At 46.2% G+C, this 18,319-nt stretch overlaps 1 long non-coding RNA gene across 2 annotated transcripts in view; it reads left to right on the top strand.

Moving 5' to 3' along the window:
* LOC138987229 (uncharacterized) overlaps positions 1–13,852 on the top strand; it is a 50,616-nt gene extending 36,764 nt beyond the window's left edge. For both annotated transcript variants that reach the window (XR_011463669.1, XR_011463668.1), the window contains exons 3-4: positions 11,162–11,345; positions 13,694–13,852. This is a non-coding gene — a long non-coding RNA (uncharacterized lncRNA). The remainder of the gene's footprint in view (positions 1–11,161; positions 11,346–13,693) is intronic.
* The last annotated feature ends 4,467 nt before the right edge of the window (positions 13,853–18,319 follow it).

Raw genomic sequence — 18,319 nt, 5'->3', positions numbered from 1 at the left:
TGTCCTGGGTTCCTCGCACAGAGTTCCTAAAACCCTTTTGATTTCTTAAGTGAGAAAAACATTAGGGACCTCTTTTGATCCCATATTTTGTCTTTGATCCCAGTTCCTAACACAGAACTCTTAAATCCTTTGGAATTTCCTGGGTGAGAGGAACATTTTTTTTCAAATGAGGTGATTCTTGGTGGGCTTCTGGATGGGGGCTGGTCATCAGAAAGACCAACTGATGATTAGAAGCTTGGAATTTTCAGCTCTACCCCCCATTCTCCAGAGAGGGGAGAGAGACTAAAAAAAGAGTTAATAATCAAGCATGCCTATGGGATGAGGCTTCCACAAAAATCCCAAATGTACAAGGGTTGGAGAGCTTCTGGGGTGAACACACGGAGGTGCCGGGAGAGTGGGGTGCCCAGAGAAGATATGGAAGTGCCACAGCCTTTCCCACATAACTTGTTCTATGAACATTCCATCTGGATGTTCATCTGTACCCTTTATGAATGTATCCTTTTCCAATAAACTGGTAAGCAGTAAGTAAACTGTTTTCTTGAATTCTGAGCCACTCTAGCAAATTACTTGAGCCCAAAGAGGGGGTCATGGGAGCCTCTGATTTGTAGCTTATTGGTCACAAGCACAGGTAACAATCTGGACTTGCAATTGGCATTTGAAGTGGGGGACTGAACCCTTCATGTGTGTGATCTAATGTTATCTCTAGGTAGAGAGTGTCAGAATTGAATACATTGTAGAGGACACCCACTGATGCCTGAAAATCTCTTGGTATGGGAGAAAAACTCACACACATTTGGTGACCAGAGGCGAAGTGCTCTGAGTGTCAGAAGTGAAGTACTGAAAGCAGAGTTTTGAGAGGAGAAACATAGGAGCCTTTCTCCTTTGTGAAGCACAAAGAGCCCCTTTATGGGGTCAGAATGAGGAGCATGAGAGCATAACTTTTACAGGGAGGCTAGGACTTACAGCCCCTAATGGTGATTTTTCTAAAAGAACAAACTGTCACAGTCAAACCTTCCTTTAAGCATAGATGAAGTCATCTGATGAGAGTGTGGGGCGTGTGGGAGTGAGAGAAGGGGCAAGATGGTAAGAGACCCAGCTGTCTGGGGATGGGTGAAGTTCTCCTTCATCTGGACCCTTAGCTTTGACAGTTTCTCTCCCTTGACCCTAGCCCAGAGCTCTTCTTATTTCTCCCAAGTTCCTTGGATCCAAAGTAGAGCTGAGGCCCAAAGTAGAGCTGTAGGACCAAGGCTTTTGCACCAAAGGCTGAGACACTCTAGACACGCTAACCTTTTAGTTCTGTGTGACTGTACCTCACTTAGGTTTGGTCTTCTCCAAAGACCGGCAATTCACTGAACACTGAAAGCACTTCACAATTTGTTCATGTCTGTACCCTTGAATGTGAAAGTTTTCATGCAAAATGAAATACTCACCCGGATGCTTGCCTACTATCCAATACAGACTGCTGAAAACTGGTGCTATGTTATTCAGCCAGAACTGAAGGGTTGTCTACATTAAACACCAGAAAACTGGGGTCATCTGCTGAAGGGTCTGCCTTAGCCATATCTGATACACAAGATCATTTTTCTATCTCCCTCCCCAAGGCTGTCCTCCAGCCACAGGAAATGGCCTTGGATAAGTTGCTAACCCAAGGTCATATATATAGTCTGTTCACCAACCTCGGACATGACCTAGCTCAAGATGATGGGCTCACCCAGGAGTTTCAGCTAAAAATATCTAGAGGACGAGTTAACATCAGGAGCAAAACCCAGAAGGGCACATTCAGAAGCAGATGAAGCTGGGACCACGCAGGGTCCATGGTCTTGGCATCCAAAGTTAAGGGGAGTAGAGGGTGGGGAGGTGTGGTAACACCCAAAGCATGAGCCAGGAGACAAAAATAAGACTGAACAGAGGACAAGAACATGATAGAGGTAGAAGAGCAGGAGAAGAGTAGTTGAGAACATTCCATAAATATTCTTTTTCAGGGCTATTGTGCAATTCTCTTCTTTTGATTTGACCTGGATAAATATCTATGTCTTGCACCCCAAACTGGAAAAGTCAGAGTAGACGTCCAACTCTCTCCCCCACCCTTCCTTTCTTCCAGTGACTGGCATGGGCAGGGGCGGGTAAGGGCAGGGATGAGGATCTCAGGTTATTCTTGTAATGGATACTCATGCTAATAGGGTTTGCTAACTCATCAGTGACCCTACAAATCTTCCAAGCCTCACACTGATTCCATCCCTGAATTATAGGGCTCAATAATTACACTCCACTCTCCTTATCTCTGGTTCTCTTAGCAGTTTGTACACAGGGTTCTCCTTCCTACTGAGAAAGGACTAATGGGCACTTCTAAGTGGTTGCTTCCCATGTTTTTTTCTCCCTGGGATTTTTAAGAAAGGAGAGGAGGGAATTCCTCAAGAAGGCATTTTGGATTTTCAGACTATAGGAGACGGAAACTAGAAAAGGCTCATCACCCCATGACACAGACTAGTCTTTGATTTGTATATCAGGCTGTTGGACATTATTAAAAAAAATAAAAGGTTCAGGTAGCAGCTGTGAACTGTAGGGCAGTTTCAGCTCATCTGGTGCTTACTGATCAGAGTGTTATCCATGAGGGACAGTCCCAGCTGAATGGGTATAAATTCTGCCCCTGTGCAGGGGGAGTGGAGAGCCACACCTGCTGAGGGCAGGACCCTGTTACTACCGGACATGTCCCAGTGGGATCGGCATACTTCTGTCTTCAAGGAGGGGTTTTGCTGGACAATCGAGTGATTTACGGAATTTTTTTCATTTAGAAGTTCACTGAAAGTTGATTTCTTCAGTTAGTTGCCCTTAGGATGAGTCCTCTAATTGTAAACTTGCATTATGAAATGAATTTAAAACAAGCCAGGCTACTCTAACTGCTTTTTTCAATGTTTTCCTCCTTGCATTTGAAGCAACTGACCCAGGAAATCATGTTTTCTTAAAATGTTGTCACTCATTCCTTTTAATCTTACGGAAAATCGGACAGTTACAGGCTCACCCCTTAGTGTTCTCAACTTTCAAAAGCAGTTGGAATCCAGGCTGTGGGCTGATAGAGTGACCGGTGTTTGCCCTCCCCAGCGTGGAGGGGCCCTGACAGTTCTGGGATGCCAGCTCAGTGGGAACAATCCAGAAACTCCGAGCTCACAGCCCAGGGCAGGTGCCCGCAGGCGCTCTGACTCATCTCCTTCAGCCCCACTTCGGAATGGCTTAGGAGCCTTCGAGTCCGAGGGCAGCGCAGCACTGGGCCGGAACTCAGACTTGAAAAGAGGATTCCAGCACTCTCCCTGCCAAGCCTGAAACAAAGGCCCATTTGTAGAGCTTCTCTTTAGTCACAGTGCTGTTCCGGAATAATCTGCTTCATGAAAAGGGTGGGCAGGAACCCTAAGTTGCAGCTCCCGTCCCCCCACCCCCATCTCCCAGCCCTTCTTTTATCCCGCGGTAATTCCCATCAGAGGAATGTCCCCAGTTTACCTCAGAATAGAACCCCCTTCAGCAAAAACTGTCAAAATAATCCTCACAAATGAAAGCTCAGACTGGCACCGAGGCATTTGGCATTCCTTCCCTGGTGGGAACCGGGGGCCTTGGCGTGATGGCCCCAAGGATGAATTAGCGGTGTCGCTAAGCAACCATCTCTAAACCCAGCCCAGGACCAGCAAGAGGAGAAAAACCAAGGCTGCTTGTTTCCCATTTCTGCTCGTTACCAGTCCTGGGTTTGTCTGAGCAGATCGCTTACATAACTATGTCCTCGGGCTTGCTCTGGCCCTAATGGTGTCTTGGTGACAGAGCAGCCAAGCTCCGCGGTGGCCTTAAAGCAGGCGGGTGCACTTCCTGCAGCCCAGTGAGCTGTTGAGGGCTGCAGAGCAGTACCATGGCCCACCATGTAATATAGTATCACCTTTAAGCCACAGCACCCAGTAAGAAGGTATTAGCTCTGCTTTACAGATAATAGATCCCAAGAGGTGAAGCGACTGGACTAAGATCACACAGAACCAGCTGCTCAGTCTGGGGTGCGGGGCCCATTCCTCCCTGTCCACTGCAGGCGATGGACTTCAGCCCCACTGTCAGGGAGGAACAGACTGTGTTTATTAACAGACTAAATATTTGCCGATTGAAAGATCCTGTTGAGTTTATCAGCCAGTCATGATTTGATTATCTTTCTGGCCACAGGGGTTTAATATTTATCCACATACTTATGCTCATCGAGTGTATATGGAACAAGTTGAGGCTACCCTGCTTGACACGGAAGGGATGAAGTCAGGTCTCCATGGTGGGTAAGGAGAGAATTACCCTCTCACCTCCTCTCAACACACCGTCCCCAGTCCACCAGGCAACAATAATCCGTGGGCACTATATCTTGTGTTTCTGCCCTTCTTTGTCTGCCTGAAAAGTGGTCCTCATCATCTGGGACTCTTCTCAGTGAAGCCTTCACAATTCTTCTGGGTAGAAGACTAAAAGCCCCTCTGATCCTCACCTTGCTGCTCTCTGAACACTCTGGGTGCTGTGGTGGGCGCTACGATACATCACCCCAGTCCCTTGAATCCCAGGGCTTGTTGCCCCATCTGCTGGATGAGCTGTCAGTAGACCCTGTCCAGCTCCCCAATGTTTGCCCCAGCTGCCCAAGTCATGCCCCTTTCTGGTGGCCAGATGGTTGATCAGTGCAGATTGTGAAGTAATCTCCGCCTAACTCTGAAGGGCCTTTTAGCACCAGAGCGCCCGTGGGTCACTGACACCATCACCAGGCATGCATTGCCACTGGGCCTCTCCTCTGCCCACTCTGCTTCCTCTCCTGCCCTTCCACAGATGAGACTCCAGGGGCACCCTTCACGCTCAGCTCTGTCTCAGAGTCTGCCGAGGGGTGGGGGTGGGATGAACAGCTGCCAATTCTCCCTTAGACGCTGTCTGTACAGGAGTGTCTTGCCCTTTCTTTTTTTGTTTTTCTTTTGTGTGTCCTCATTCATATCACATTGTACTAGAAGCCTATTATACAGAGTGAAGTAAGCCAGAAAGAAAAACACCAATATAGTATACTAACGCATATTTATGGAATTTAGAAAGATGGTAACGATAACCCTGTAAGCGAGACAGCAAAAGAGACACTGATGTATAGAACAGTCTTTTGGACTCTGTGGGAGAGGGAGAGGGTGGGATGATTTGGGAGAATGGCATTGAAACATGTATAATATCATATATGAAACAAATCGCCAGTCCAGGTTCAATGCATGATACTGGATGTTTGGGGTGGGTGCACTGGGATGACCCAGAGGGATGGTTCGGGGAGGGAGGATGGAGGGGGGTTCAGGATGGGGAACACTTGTATACCTGTGGCAAATTCATGTTGATGTATGGCAAAACCAATACAATATTGTAAAGTAATTAACCTCCAATTAAAATAAATAAATTTATATTAAAAAATAAAATAAACAGAATATGTAGAATATTAGACCATGATGAATGACATAAGGAGCAAAGTTAGGATGTGATGTAGAAATTAAAATTGCAGCCTGAGCTAATTAATATAGGGTAGGAGAGTATATTAATTAGCTCAGGCTGCGATTAGAAAATACCAGAAACTGGGTGGCTTAAACAACAGAAATGCATTTTCTTACAGTACTGGAGCCAGCAGTCTGGATTAGCAGCATGGTCAGGGTTTGGTGAGGGCTCTCTTTCTGGCTTGCAGATGGCTGCCTTCTTTCTGTGTTCTCATGTGGTAGGGAAAGCGCTCTGATGTCTCTACCTCTACTTATAAGGGGACCAGCTCTGTCAAATCAGAGCTCTACTCTCATAATTTCACTTATCCTTAATCACCTCCTTAAAGACCCTCCCTCCAGTGTAGTCACATCACCATATGAATTTTGAGGGATCACAGTTCAGTCCAACATAGTTCAGTCCATTGCAGGGATTTACGGAAGTTCTGCCTGAAAAGATAGCTTTCAAGGGCGTATCTGAAGTATGCAGCAGAATGATCCAGGGATTATGTGGGAGAGGATAATTCAAGGAAGAGCAAAGTGTAAGAGCAAAGATCCGGAGGCAGGACATGCTGGGCGGCTGTAATGGATGAGAGGAAGAGAAGCAAGAAGTGGGATGAGAGGCAACAGGGAGGTCAGAGTATATTCAGCTGTTAGGCCATTATAAAGATGCTGGGTTTATTATGAGCAAGATGGGAAGCTGTGGGAGCAAATATGTAACAAGATGTGATTAAGTTTTAATGAAATTCCCATGATTACTAAACTGAGGATGGATTGAAGGGGGAATGTTGGGAAGCAGGGAGACAGCTAGAAAGCTAGTAAAATGTTCTAGAGATTACAATGACTTGCCCTTTAGATCTGAGCTTCTCAAAGGCAGGAGCCGAACCTTATTTATTAATATTTCCATCAACACTTAACCCAGCACCTAACCCAGGCCCAGGCATTCAGTAGGTGCTCAGGAGATGTTTGTGGCATGAATGAATTCACGTGAAAGCCATTATGAGACAAGAGGAACTGAGAGGCTGGTTGCCAGTGGGTGTGACATTATGTCTATGTCTTCTGTTTATTACTGTCCACCTAGAAGAGTGTGTGTTCCTGTTATCCCCTCCAGCAACTCCACTGTCCAAACTGGGACTTGAGTGGACTCCTTCCTCTTCCCCCAAACTCTGTGTATATAATCTTTCTGGACTGAAAGCTGGCTTTGGGATGTGGTCTCTCAGGGGCTACTAAAGTAAGGGAACAAGCAGCCAGGACCAGAAGCTGTGTCAGCAGCCCAGACAAGGTGTGGCTAGAGCTGGTTATCCCAGAGCAACCCCGTGCTTGGTAGATCTCACCATTTGTATTTTTTTTTCTCTTACTTGATTTATATTTATTTTATTCTTTGTAATTAAAAAAAAAAAAAAAACCCTGTTTCAGGTGTGATGAACATGTTGTTCACACCTGGTCAGGTAAGTCCTGGGAAGCCCTGGTGGTGATGGCCGTAGTGCCAGCCCATTTGAAAGACTGATAGAGTTGGGGCAGAGTTAGCCATGAAGGTGAGGAACCTGGGAGGAACAGCAATTCCTTTCCAGGATCTTTCCTTGAAGGCAGCTCAGAGGCAAGGGTTCCCACCTCCATGACACCCAACAGAGTAAGGAAGAATGAGCAGTCCTCCAAGGTGAAACACTCTCATAAGCTTGACGTGAGGAACCCCAGTGGGTGCTTTGAAGCTCCACAGGTCTCAAATCATAACCCTTCGTGATCTCAGGAATACTATGTCTGGGCCAGCTTCAACCAGCTGTAGAGGCCCCTTGCTGGACCTCCTTGTGGATTAGAAGAAACTGGCCCAAAGAAAAAATCGCCAGAGTCTTGTCCCCTCACAGAGGATCTGCCTCCTCCCCTAGTTGGCCAGGCACATCACCTGTGTCCTCTGAAGCTCAAAGTGGCTCCCTCTGATGTGACACCTGAGGCCTTCCTCAGAAGGGCAGGTCTCTCCAACTTCTTGCAGGGCATCTGTGTTTGTGTGAATATCAATGTATCAACAGGAGTAGCCTGTGTCTTACACAGCAGACTCATAAAGTAATCAAAATGCATTTTAATTTGTAGTCTGTCTGCATTCTGTATGATCTGTTTACTATTGCTAATCCTTCCTGCCCCTGGAGAACTCCAGCAGGCCCCAAGAACATGTTACTTATTCTTAATAATGGACAATCCTAGAGTCATTTTAGGCAGTATCGACTTGACTCAGCAACAAGCATGTCCAGTCCAGGAGAGCAGTCAAAAACTCTGCACTTGATAAGATGTCAAACCCTGTCTCCTTCCCCAGCAGGCCTTTGCGGCCTGGCAGGCAGCCATGGGGATCTGGGTGTTGGTCTGTTGATTTCTCTCTTAGAGCTCTAAGAATTGCAAATATATCTGAAACATATTTACTGCAGAAAACGTTTATTTCTATGACATTCACTGAAAATATGGTGCACAAAAATGAAAAAGAATAAAATGTTGCACTGAATACCATGAAGGCAATATGTCACATCAATATTTTAATTCCTTGCCAACAATTTGAGAATTTTGGAGGCTTACTGGGTAAAAGAAGACTTTATTTTCATTTTAATAGAATAAAAGACTTTAAGCTTATGGGGGAACTTTTTAAATTTTTTCATTGTTTAGCAGCAACTTTGGACAGATTTTAAAAAAATATTGTGCTAGAACTTAGGTTTGGTAGAGTAGTGGGCATGTGTGGTAACCCCTCATTAATCTGGGGTCATCAGGGGACAAGACATTTCAGAGAAATCACATACTCAATTACTTAAGTCCTATCCTTTGAAAAATTCAGTGCCTACGTTAAACATTTTTGATGGGAAGATTCTCCTGACTTCCTTGTATACTCACTGCTTTCTGAAACACGAGTGCAATGGAAATTGGGTCCCATTTGCCCATAAGAGCATTACGAAAATCAGTTATGGGGTCATTCTGAATTTGCCCTTGAGGCTACTGGAGTGTGTTGGTGTCTGCCGCTGCCCTTAATGGGCTCGTAGCTGTGGTCCAGTAAGCCCCAGTGTCATTTCCTGGACAAGAGCCTGGGGATGTTCTGTTAACTCTAAAGTGTGGCACCCTGTCTGGCAGTGGCAGTGGGGTCTCTGCCCAGAGAGAGCCAGGCTTACTTAGGCTTGCTCTCATTACTCCTAAAGTGAAGTCGCTCAGTCGTGTCCGACTCTTTGCGACCCCATGGTCTGCAGCCTACCATGCTCCTCCGTCCATGGGATTTTCTAGGCAAGAGTACTGGAGTGGGTTGCCATTTCCTTCTCCAGGGGATCTTCCTGACCCAGGGGTCGAACCTCGGTCTCCCGCATTGTAGGCAGATGCTTTACCACCTGCGCCACCAGGGAAGTCTCATTACTCCTACTTGCTTGTAAAATGATATCAAAAGAAAGAAAGTGAAGTTGTTCAGTCATGTCCGACTCCTTGTGACCCCGTGGACTGTAGCCCTCCAGGCTCCTCTGTCCATGGGATTTTCCAGCCAAGAATACTGGAGTTGGCTGCTGTTTCCTTCTCCAGGGGATCTTCCCAACCCAGGAACTGAACACAGGTCTATAGGCAGACTCTTGACCATCTGAGCCACCAGGAAACCTATGGTCAAAGTGATTGAAACTCAAACTGCAGTCTTCATCTCTCTTTATGGTCTCAGCTTTGGGTTTCCCACTGTCAAAAAGGTAGTTAGAATATCCAGGGTTAAGGATTGAACCCTGTTGTAAGCCATAAGGTGCTGTGTCATGTTTGCTGGTTTAACTAAAAAAATGCCTTCTGAGGCTCACATCCCACCTTTAGCAGATATTTAATCAGAAGTAAGTTTTGAAGAGGAGTTGTTTACAGGAAGGGATAATTCTGGTAGATATAGGAGGAGTGTTCGAAGGAGAAGGGGTCTCCCCAAATTTCCTCCTGTGAAGCTTAGTGTGATGGATGAGAATCGGGGCTCAACAGCATACACAAATTTCTCTTCATCAGGACACAAAGAAGGGGATGAGCACCCAAAAATCTCTCTGAAGTTACACTGGTTTACCGTTTCCATCTCCCTGACATTGTTCAGGGGTTAAGTGTCTATTATTTCAGCATAACTATTCCTTTAAGAGGGCTTCCCTCCTGGCTCAGACAATAAAGAATCTGCGTGCAATGCAGGAGACCTGCGTCTATCCCTAGGTCGGGAAGATCCCTTGGAGAAGGGAATGGCTACTCACTCCATTCTTGCCTGGAGAATCCCATGGACAGAGGATCCTGGCAGGCTACAAGGTCATGGGGTCACAAAGAGTCAGACATGACTGGGCAACTAAGCACTTTCCTTGAAGAGCTCCTGGCACCTCTGGAAAGCAGGCTGTGGGCTGCTGCAGCACTAAGTACATCTGAGCCATAATAGGGTGACCTCTGACCCTAATCCTAGCCACCGCTTGGAATTATGGGCTCCCACTGGTGCAGAGAGGGTGGAGTGGAGGGACCAGTCAAGTTCACCAGATGGCAGATAGGCCTAGGGAGCTGTCAGATTGGGGCTTGTTACATAAACTGGGATCCTGCTCAAAGCTCAGAGCCCATCAGATTCCCCCATTTTGCACAACCCCTGTAATGGTAGCCACACCTCAGTGCATAAGTTTAGTTGAGACCATGGACCAGCCAAAAGGAACAAGGAGAGGCCAAACCCACTGAAGAATTCTTCATTTTAATAAGGGGGAGGATTTTGTGTGTGGGGGTGGGGGGTGGGGGTTGTTCGAGGCTCCCAGGATTTCAGACTAGGATCCTGCAAGATTTTGTCAGGTCAGACTGTTCTAACATGTAATTAAAATGCTGTTTTAATGCTATTATAAAATGAAATTTTAGTTTGGACACGTCTTTAGAAAAACTCAGCCTCCTTTTCCATAAAAGTTGACGAAACAGTTTATAGAGGAAATGCACAGGCATCCAGAGAATTGAATCAATATACGTAAACTATGGAAGCGATTCTGCAAGCTGAGTTGAGGGAAGGGTGGAGGTTAGTAATAAATCTTTTGTCTTGAAGTTATAGTAAAAGTAAACATAGTAAATTAAATAGCCTGTGGGTTTTATGAAGCTGAATCATAAAAAAATAAACACAAAATCCTGTGGTTTGGGCTACACAAAGATAAGCAATTGGGAATCTGTTTTTTTTTTTTTTTTTAATATAAAAGCCTCTTTCCTGTTATGGATAAAGAGTTTATCAAGGAATTGATGTCAGTGTGTTTCTGCTCTCTATTCTTATATTTCCCCTTTTCCCCTATAATTGCCTACTACACAGGAATGAGAATTGAAAGAGACACTGTGGGTCACTAAGTTGGATGCATAAGGAAAACTAAACAAATGTAGTTAAATTCAAATCTGAAGAGAGCTTTTCTGCTGCCTCCTCCTTTCTTCTCCTTTTTCCACCCCCCTCTGCTTTGTTGGGTCTTTTTTTTTTCTGGCTGTGCTGTGTCTTCGTTGCTGGGCCTTGGCTTTCCCTAGTTACAGTGCCTGCGTTTCTTGCTGCAGTGGCTTCTCTTGTGGAGCGAAAGCTCTAGGAAGGCGAACAGGCTTCAGCAGTTGCAGCTCACGGGCTCTAAAGCGCAGACTCAGTAGTTTGGCCCATGGTCTTTAGTTGCTCCTCTGCATGTGGCATCTTCCCAGACCAGGGATCTAACCTGTGTTCTCTGCATTGGCAGGTGGATTTTTATCACTGTACCCACCAGGGAAGTCCTGCTTTGTTGGTTCTCATTGAGAATTGTGTGCTCTGAGCAGCTGTTGATGCGGCCCTGCTCTCCAGGGACTGTATTTATTCATTTACCCAACCAATATTTATTGAGCTCCTACTATGTGCCAGGCTCTCTTCAAGATCCTGGAGACAGTGTAAGTAAGAAAAAGTCCTTGTTTCACTCATCAAGTGATGAATAAATCTTTGGTATAATTTTGAGTACTATTAAATGCTATGAAGAAAGACAAGGAAACCAATGAGACAGAGAACAACAGGTGGGAGTTGGGGTCTATTTCATGGGGGAAGATCAGGGAAGCCTCTTTGGAGAAGGTGGCATTTGAGCAGAGGCCTGAGAGGTAAGAAGTAAACCCAGGGGAGGATCTGGGCAAAGTGCATGGCTGAGACAGAAGAAACAGCCTGTGCAAAGACCCTGAGGTGGGAAACAAGCTTGACGTGATCTTTGGAAAACAAAGCCCAGTGTGGCTGGAACACAGCGAGCTGAATTTTTCAGCATCTTCCACACACTATGTTTCCCACATAAAGCAATGAATGCATGTAGTAAGTATAGAGTTGAGAATTGTATGTATAATTGCAAAGATCAATCAAGATTGCACATATAAATCTCCCAGCTTAGTGCCTAGTACATTATGTTGTTGTTTAGTTGCTAAGTTATGTCTGACTCTTTGTGACCCCATGGACTGTAGCCTGCCAGGCTCCTCTGTCCATGGGATTTCCCAGGCAAAAATACTGGAGGGGGTTGCTACTTCATTCTCCTGGGGATCTTCTCGACCCATAGATCAAACCCGTGTCTCCTGCACTGGCAGGAGGATTCTTTACCACTGATCCACCAGGGAAGCCCCCTAGTGCATTTTAAGTTTTAGTAAATGTAAGCTATAATCATTATCTTTATCACTTGGGCAGCTCAATGTTCCTGCCTAACCAATGCACATAACTAGGACTCCACAGGAGAAAACAGGAGACCTAGGATGCTGTGGGTAGCTGCTCTGCCCCCTCAGGCCTTAGGTCCGAGTCCTGTTTGTGGTCTGGTTACTTATGTGCCCTAAGGCAATTTCCCTACTTGTCTTGGATGTGTGAGCCATGTAATTCCTTCTTCAAAAGTTATAAAGATGAGACTCCAGCCAATAATTCGACATGAAAAGAGGCTATTTTCTCATCCTCAGGCTTGGTAAAGATTCCTGCCATAAGCCAGTCATTATAGAAATGACTCAGCCTTTCTCTCGCGTGTTAATAAGATTTTACTGGTTTTGGTCCTGACTCAAACTGGCTTGGAGTGATGAGATCACGGATGCTGTACCCGTGTGTCATCATGTAACTGCTTACTTGACTACCCAGATGAGCGTAAGGCCACTGCAACCTGTCACCTTCCCTCCAGGTCTGCTACGGTCCTTGCCCAACGCACACAAAGGGTACCTACCTGTTCCCTCCATCCTCATCTGCCAGGAAGCGGGGATGCAGTTCTCTTTCCTCTCTAAGGGCCAATCAGGCTGTGAAAGAGGGTTAGTGAGCTGAACTCAAAGTAAGGCATCTGAGCTCTCTTTGCACCCTAATATCAACAATGCTTGGTGTCTTTTTGGGAGGCCTCACTGTGAGAACTGATCCAGGCCCGGGTCTCAAATTAAACCTTTTATTAGGGTTACAAGGGGGACTCTCTGGTCTCTTTTGGTTAAAATTATCCTGGTAGTTTAGAAGCAAACCAGAATCCATTTATTTATTTGACAGACATTACGGATCACTGGGTACTCAGTGCCCCAGCAGGGCTTAGGCACCAAGGACAGAGAGACAGAAGACAGTCTCTAATGCCTCAAGGTCTAGTGTAAGGAGACCGATGAGAAAATAAACAGTTGTAGATTAGCATGATTGGTATTGTAACAGATCCTTGGGTGCTACAGAGGCCTTTGGGGGTACCTGGCCCACACTGATAGTCAAGCAAGACTTTCTAAAGGATGGAATGCTTAAATGACTCTGGAAGGATGCATAGGTGTCATATAATCAGGAAAGGTCCAGGAAGAGGGCAGAGGGATGTTCCTAGAGATGAAACAGCCTGAAAAGCCAGCTAGCCATGACCACAAACATCCATTTTCTCCTTCTTTCTGGGTACACAGTTTGACTATACGACCCAGTCCCCCTTACAGGTGAGTGTGGCCCCGTGACTGAGTTCTGGCCAGAGGCAGGTGTGCAGAGATGATGGGGGGGCCCTGCACAGGGTCCTCTCCTGTGCGCCCTTCCCTGTGCCTTCCCAGTTCAGCTACTCGGGAGCAGGGAGGAGTTAGGCCCCAAAGGGCCCTGTGTGCAGCTTGAGGGAAGTCCAGAGTTAAGGGGCAGGTAATAAGCACAGGGAAGCAATCACGTTTAGCTTTTAGAATAATGGAGCTAGGGTGATATTTGTGACAGGGTTGAACTTAACCTGAGGAAAACAGCCACGCAAAATCCTCTACCCTTTGGAGTTTTCACCACCCAACCACCATCCTTTTGTGACCCACAGGTGAAACTTCAAATGACCATCACCCTCAAATATTCTGAGATAGACCCATCTTCATCCTTCCTCAAGGCTCCTGTAAGATTCAGGATGACTCCCTTGTTCACCTGCATGTATGAAGCCCCAGGTCCCTTCCCTTTATTTGATATTCCTCCTTAATGAACATTCTCCCTGTTGCAATAGACTGAATAAAAGCATCTCCTTCAGTGTCTGAGGTGTTTTGTCTTTTGCATGAACACAACAGCACTGGACTAGGAGTCAGAACCTTCTATTTGAGAGTAGACTGCTGCTGCTGCTAAGTCGCTTCAGTCGAGTCCGACTCTGTGCGACCCCGTAGACAGCAGCCCACTAGACTCCTCTGTCCCTGGGATTCTCCAGGCAAGAACACTGGAGTGGGTTGCCATTTCCTTCTCCAATGCATGAAAGTGAAAATTGAAAGGGAAGTCGCCCAGTCGTGCCTGACTCTTAGCGACCCCACGGACTGCAGCCCACCAGGCTCCTCCATCCATGGGATTTTCCAGGCAAGAGTACTGGCACCTGTTTTATTTTTCTTCAACAACTTTTATTATATACTGATTTATTTGTCATCAGTCATCCATGGGAATATAAACACCTTGAGCAAAGAGCTTGTCTTTTTAAAATTTTGTTTCTTTATTTTTAGTTGAAGGATTGGTTTCTGCCATACATCAACATGGCTTAGCCATAGGTATACATATATCCCCTCTCTCTTGAGCCTCCTTCCCACCTCACACCCAATCCCACCCCTCTAGGTTGTCACAGAGTCTTCTTGACCACTGTATCCCTGAGGGTCTGCAACAGATCCTGGCCCATAGCAGGCACTCGAGAATTAGGACAAATTGTGGCGCGACAACCCCCAGCCCGCCTGAGACATCTGCCATTCCCCCCTGGTTCCCTTGCCTTTCTCTGTCCTCTTTGCCTTCCTCCCTGCTTCTCTGTCTGTCTCTCTGTCTCCTCTGCTCCAGTCACTCTCCTCTCTGCCTGCCTCCCTCCTCTTCCTCTTTGTGGAATCTCTTCCCTATTCTCTCCCTTCCTCTTGCTTCCCTCGGTTTCTTCCATGGGTCTTGGACCTAGCAGGTCCCTCTTATCCATTCAGCCCTTACCTTCTGCTTGGATGTTTATTGGGGAGGATGTAGGGCCCAGGGAGAGAGCTCCAGATAAGAAGGACTGAGCCAATGACATCTGTGGATCTGTCAGATGGGTACAGCTCTAACTTTGGACATGCATTTGGTCAAGGGATCCTTGAAAGTAAAGATTCACTTGGAGTTGGTCGAGTCGGCATTTTGGAAACAATCAAGTAGATCTGAAGCCTTGCTCCAAGTGGGGAGACGAGAGCTGGGGAGGGAGAAAACCAGACCAGAGCCCTGCCTTCCAGAACTTCCTGGTCTCATTAGCCAAGGACGGAAGGGGCATACAAGGTCTTCTAGGAAATAGTAGGGGGACAAAGATAGGCAGAAGGAGAGGTGCAGGCAGAGAGCTCTAGAAGGGATCAGTCATTGTTAACTTTGGGGCGAGCGGTCTGTGTGTGAACAGTAGCAGCCAGATAGAAGAGGAGATCCAGGCTCCAGCTGCAAAAGGGGAAAGCAGTTCACCTGTGACGCAGGCCACCAGGGCCACCGGGGCCGTGCTTGGCCGGGGGGCCTCTCCTGTCAAACCCTGTCCTGGCTCCCTCCCTGTCCCCACCAGGACTGAGGGAAGAGCCTGATTCAAAGCCTGCAGGTCCCCCAGAGCACAGAACTGGAGCTGAAAATCTTGATGAGTAAAACCTGCAGCATCTCACCACTTGCCCTGCTGCTTGGGAAATCATTCATATTAGCATGCGAGGTTCTGGGAGCTGAGTGGGAGGCAGGAGCCAACTGAGGCTTGGAGAGAAATAAGACGGTTCTTTTGTGCCCCTGAGGACGCCCCAGGCAGATGCTGATCTATCAGCATTTATACTGAATGCAACACAGAATTCCTTTTGTGACTGCTTTTATAAATAGAATGGGCCAGACTCTTTCTGGGAAATGCCTGGGTGATTCACGTGACCTTCTAAGATAGGTGCTTGTAGTTCTGTAACACTGGAGGGGCAGAGAAGGGAGAGGCTCTTTTCCTGAGCCCTGGCATTTAGAAGTGTGGTTTAGAGAAGAAAAAAAGGAGAGTGGCAGTAATGAGTAAAGTAGTAAATGTTTCCCCAAGAGGATGATTCTTGGAGCAAAAAGGGATCTGAGAGCGGAAGGGGCTGGCAGAGAGGGGTGCACGGGTGTTTGCTGGAGCACCTCCCGAGTTCCTTCAGGAAGAAAGCTCCTACTTCATGGTCCTGATGACTTCTGTCCCTTCTCCCCAACAACTCGGCACAGCATACCCACCTACATGGAGTTTCGTTCAGGTGTATGTGTGTGTGTGTGGGGGGGGGGTGCGTGCTCAGCCGTGTCGGAATCTGCAACCCCATGGACTGTAGCTCACCAGGCTCCTCTGTCCATGGAATTCTCCAGGCAAGAACACTGGAGTAAGTTGCCATTTCCTCCTTCAGGGGATCTTCCCGACCCAGGGATCAAACCCACGTCTCCGGTGTCTTCTGCATTGGCAGACAGATTCTTTACCACTGAGCCACCTTTGTTCAGGTAGTCATACTTAATTGAAGACTCGTTTGTTGAGTCATCTGTTCCTTATCAGTGACGGTCTCGCTACTCATACCTCACTACTGGTGCTGACTCACGGTTGTCTCCAAAGCTGCAGTCTTTGGACCTTGGGAAGATAATTTTATAACAGCACAGATGCTCCCTGGCCTGTGTGCTCTGAGGGTCACAACAGCATCTGAAACCAAAGCTCAAGGCCCAGGCTTATGAATATTTAGGGCAAAGTCCCTGATTCCTTTTCTGGATCTTCCTTCCCCATTAATCAGGATATTTAGAAAATGTGTAAATAGCCATGCAAAAAAGATTAACTCGATTTACTTCTGTCTCTATAAACATACAGTATTTTCCAGGTTCCACATTTCAATATTAAGATATCTTCAGCTACTGAAATTTCAGCAGCAATAAGGCAACACAATGAGGGCAGGAGGCAGGGGAGAGAGAAGGAATCAATATTTCTAGTATTTCGTGACTCAGCACTGTGCCAGATACCACACATTCTAACTTTGCACATGTTTTACCCCTCACAGGAACAGGGTATTAAGAAGTATGATTAACTTCAGATCACAGTTGAAGAAAGTGAGGCCCAGAAAGTCAGAGTGCCACGTGCCAGTTTCTTCTGCAGCTTCCTCACCTCTCTCAGACTTCCTTGAACTGAAGAGAGTTAGGGCTTTGTTCTGGATTAGGCTTTGGCTCAAGGGAGTGTTGTGACTGGTTTGATCTTCTTTCCAAACCACTAACATTTTCTCCACATCATCAATAAGGCGGTTTCGCTTTCTTACCATTCGTGTGTTCACTGGAGTAGCACTTTTAATTTCCTTCAAGAAGTTCTTCTTTTCATTCACAACTTGACTAAGAGTTTGATGCAAGAAACTAGATTTTGGCCAGTCTTCCTTGGACATGCCTTCCTCACTAAGCTGAATCATACATTTCTAGCTTTTGATTTGAAGCGAGAGACAGGTAACTCTTTCACTTGAATACATAGAGGCCAGTGTCGGGTTATTAATTGGCCTAAATTCAATGTTGTCATGTTTCAGGGAATAAGGGAGGCTTAAGGAGAGGGAGAGGGGGAATGGCTAATGGAGCAGTCAGAACACACACCACATTTATGGATTAAGTGCCCCATTTTACATGACCATCTTATACATTCACAGTAATAACATCAAAGGCCACTGATCACAGGTCACCATAACAAATAAAGTAAAAATGAAAAAACTTGAAATATTGAGAAAATTACTAGAATGTAACACAGAGACACAAAATAAGCAAATGCTGTTGGGAAAATGGCATCCAGAGAATTCTCAATGCAGGGTTGCCACAAATCTTCAATTTGTAAAAAACACAAAATCTATAAAGTGCAAAAAAGGAAACTGCAATAAAAGTTCTGCCTATAAAGCTTTTGTGGGAGAGAGAAGTAAAAACCTTTTCTACAATTAGTAGTTTATTAATCCCTGCTGCCCTCACCCCCCAACCCCTGCAATATGGTTATGGTTTCAGAGAAAAATAGGAGCTCAGGAAAAGAGCAAAAAAAAATCTGATGTGCATGGAATTAATGAAAGGAATAGCCTGAAGAAATAAGAATTTGAAAACCTTCGAATTTGGATGCTAGAATTTGTAGCAGGTTTCTTCACTCACCAAGAAGCCTTGTTAATCCATTCTTTAGGGATCAAAGGGATTCCATACATTCTTCTGGGGCAGTGGCCTGGTCCTACCTGCCTCAGCCCCACTTAAGGGAGAGTCTCCAAAGCCACCCAGTTTGAACTGTGGAAGATAATAAAGCTGCTTTCTGGATCCACACACAGACCAGGGTTACCTCTTTCAAAGAGCAGGGAGGGATCCAATCAAAAGACAGTGTGGGTTTACAGTTCAGTTCAGTTCAGTCGCTCAGTCATGTCCGACTCTTTGTGACCCTATGGACTGCAGCATGCCAGGCCTCCCTGTCCATCACCAACTCCCAGAGTTTACTCAAACTCATGTCCATTGAATCGGTGATGCCATC

Source organism: Bos mutus, chromosome 3 (assembly GCF_027580195.1).
Source record: "Bos mutus isolate GX-2022 chromosome 3, NWIPB_WYAK_1.1, whole genome shotgun sequence".
Lineage (NCBI taxonomy): Eukaryota > Metazoa > Chordata > Mammalia > Artiodactyla > Bovidae > Bos > Bos mutus.
Note: the sequence above shows the minus strand (reverse complement) of the source record. Positions and strands in the feature narration are given on the sequence as shown.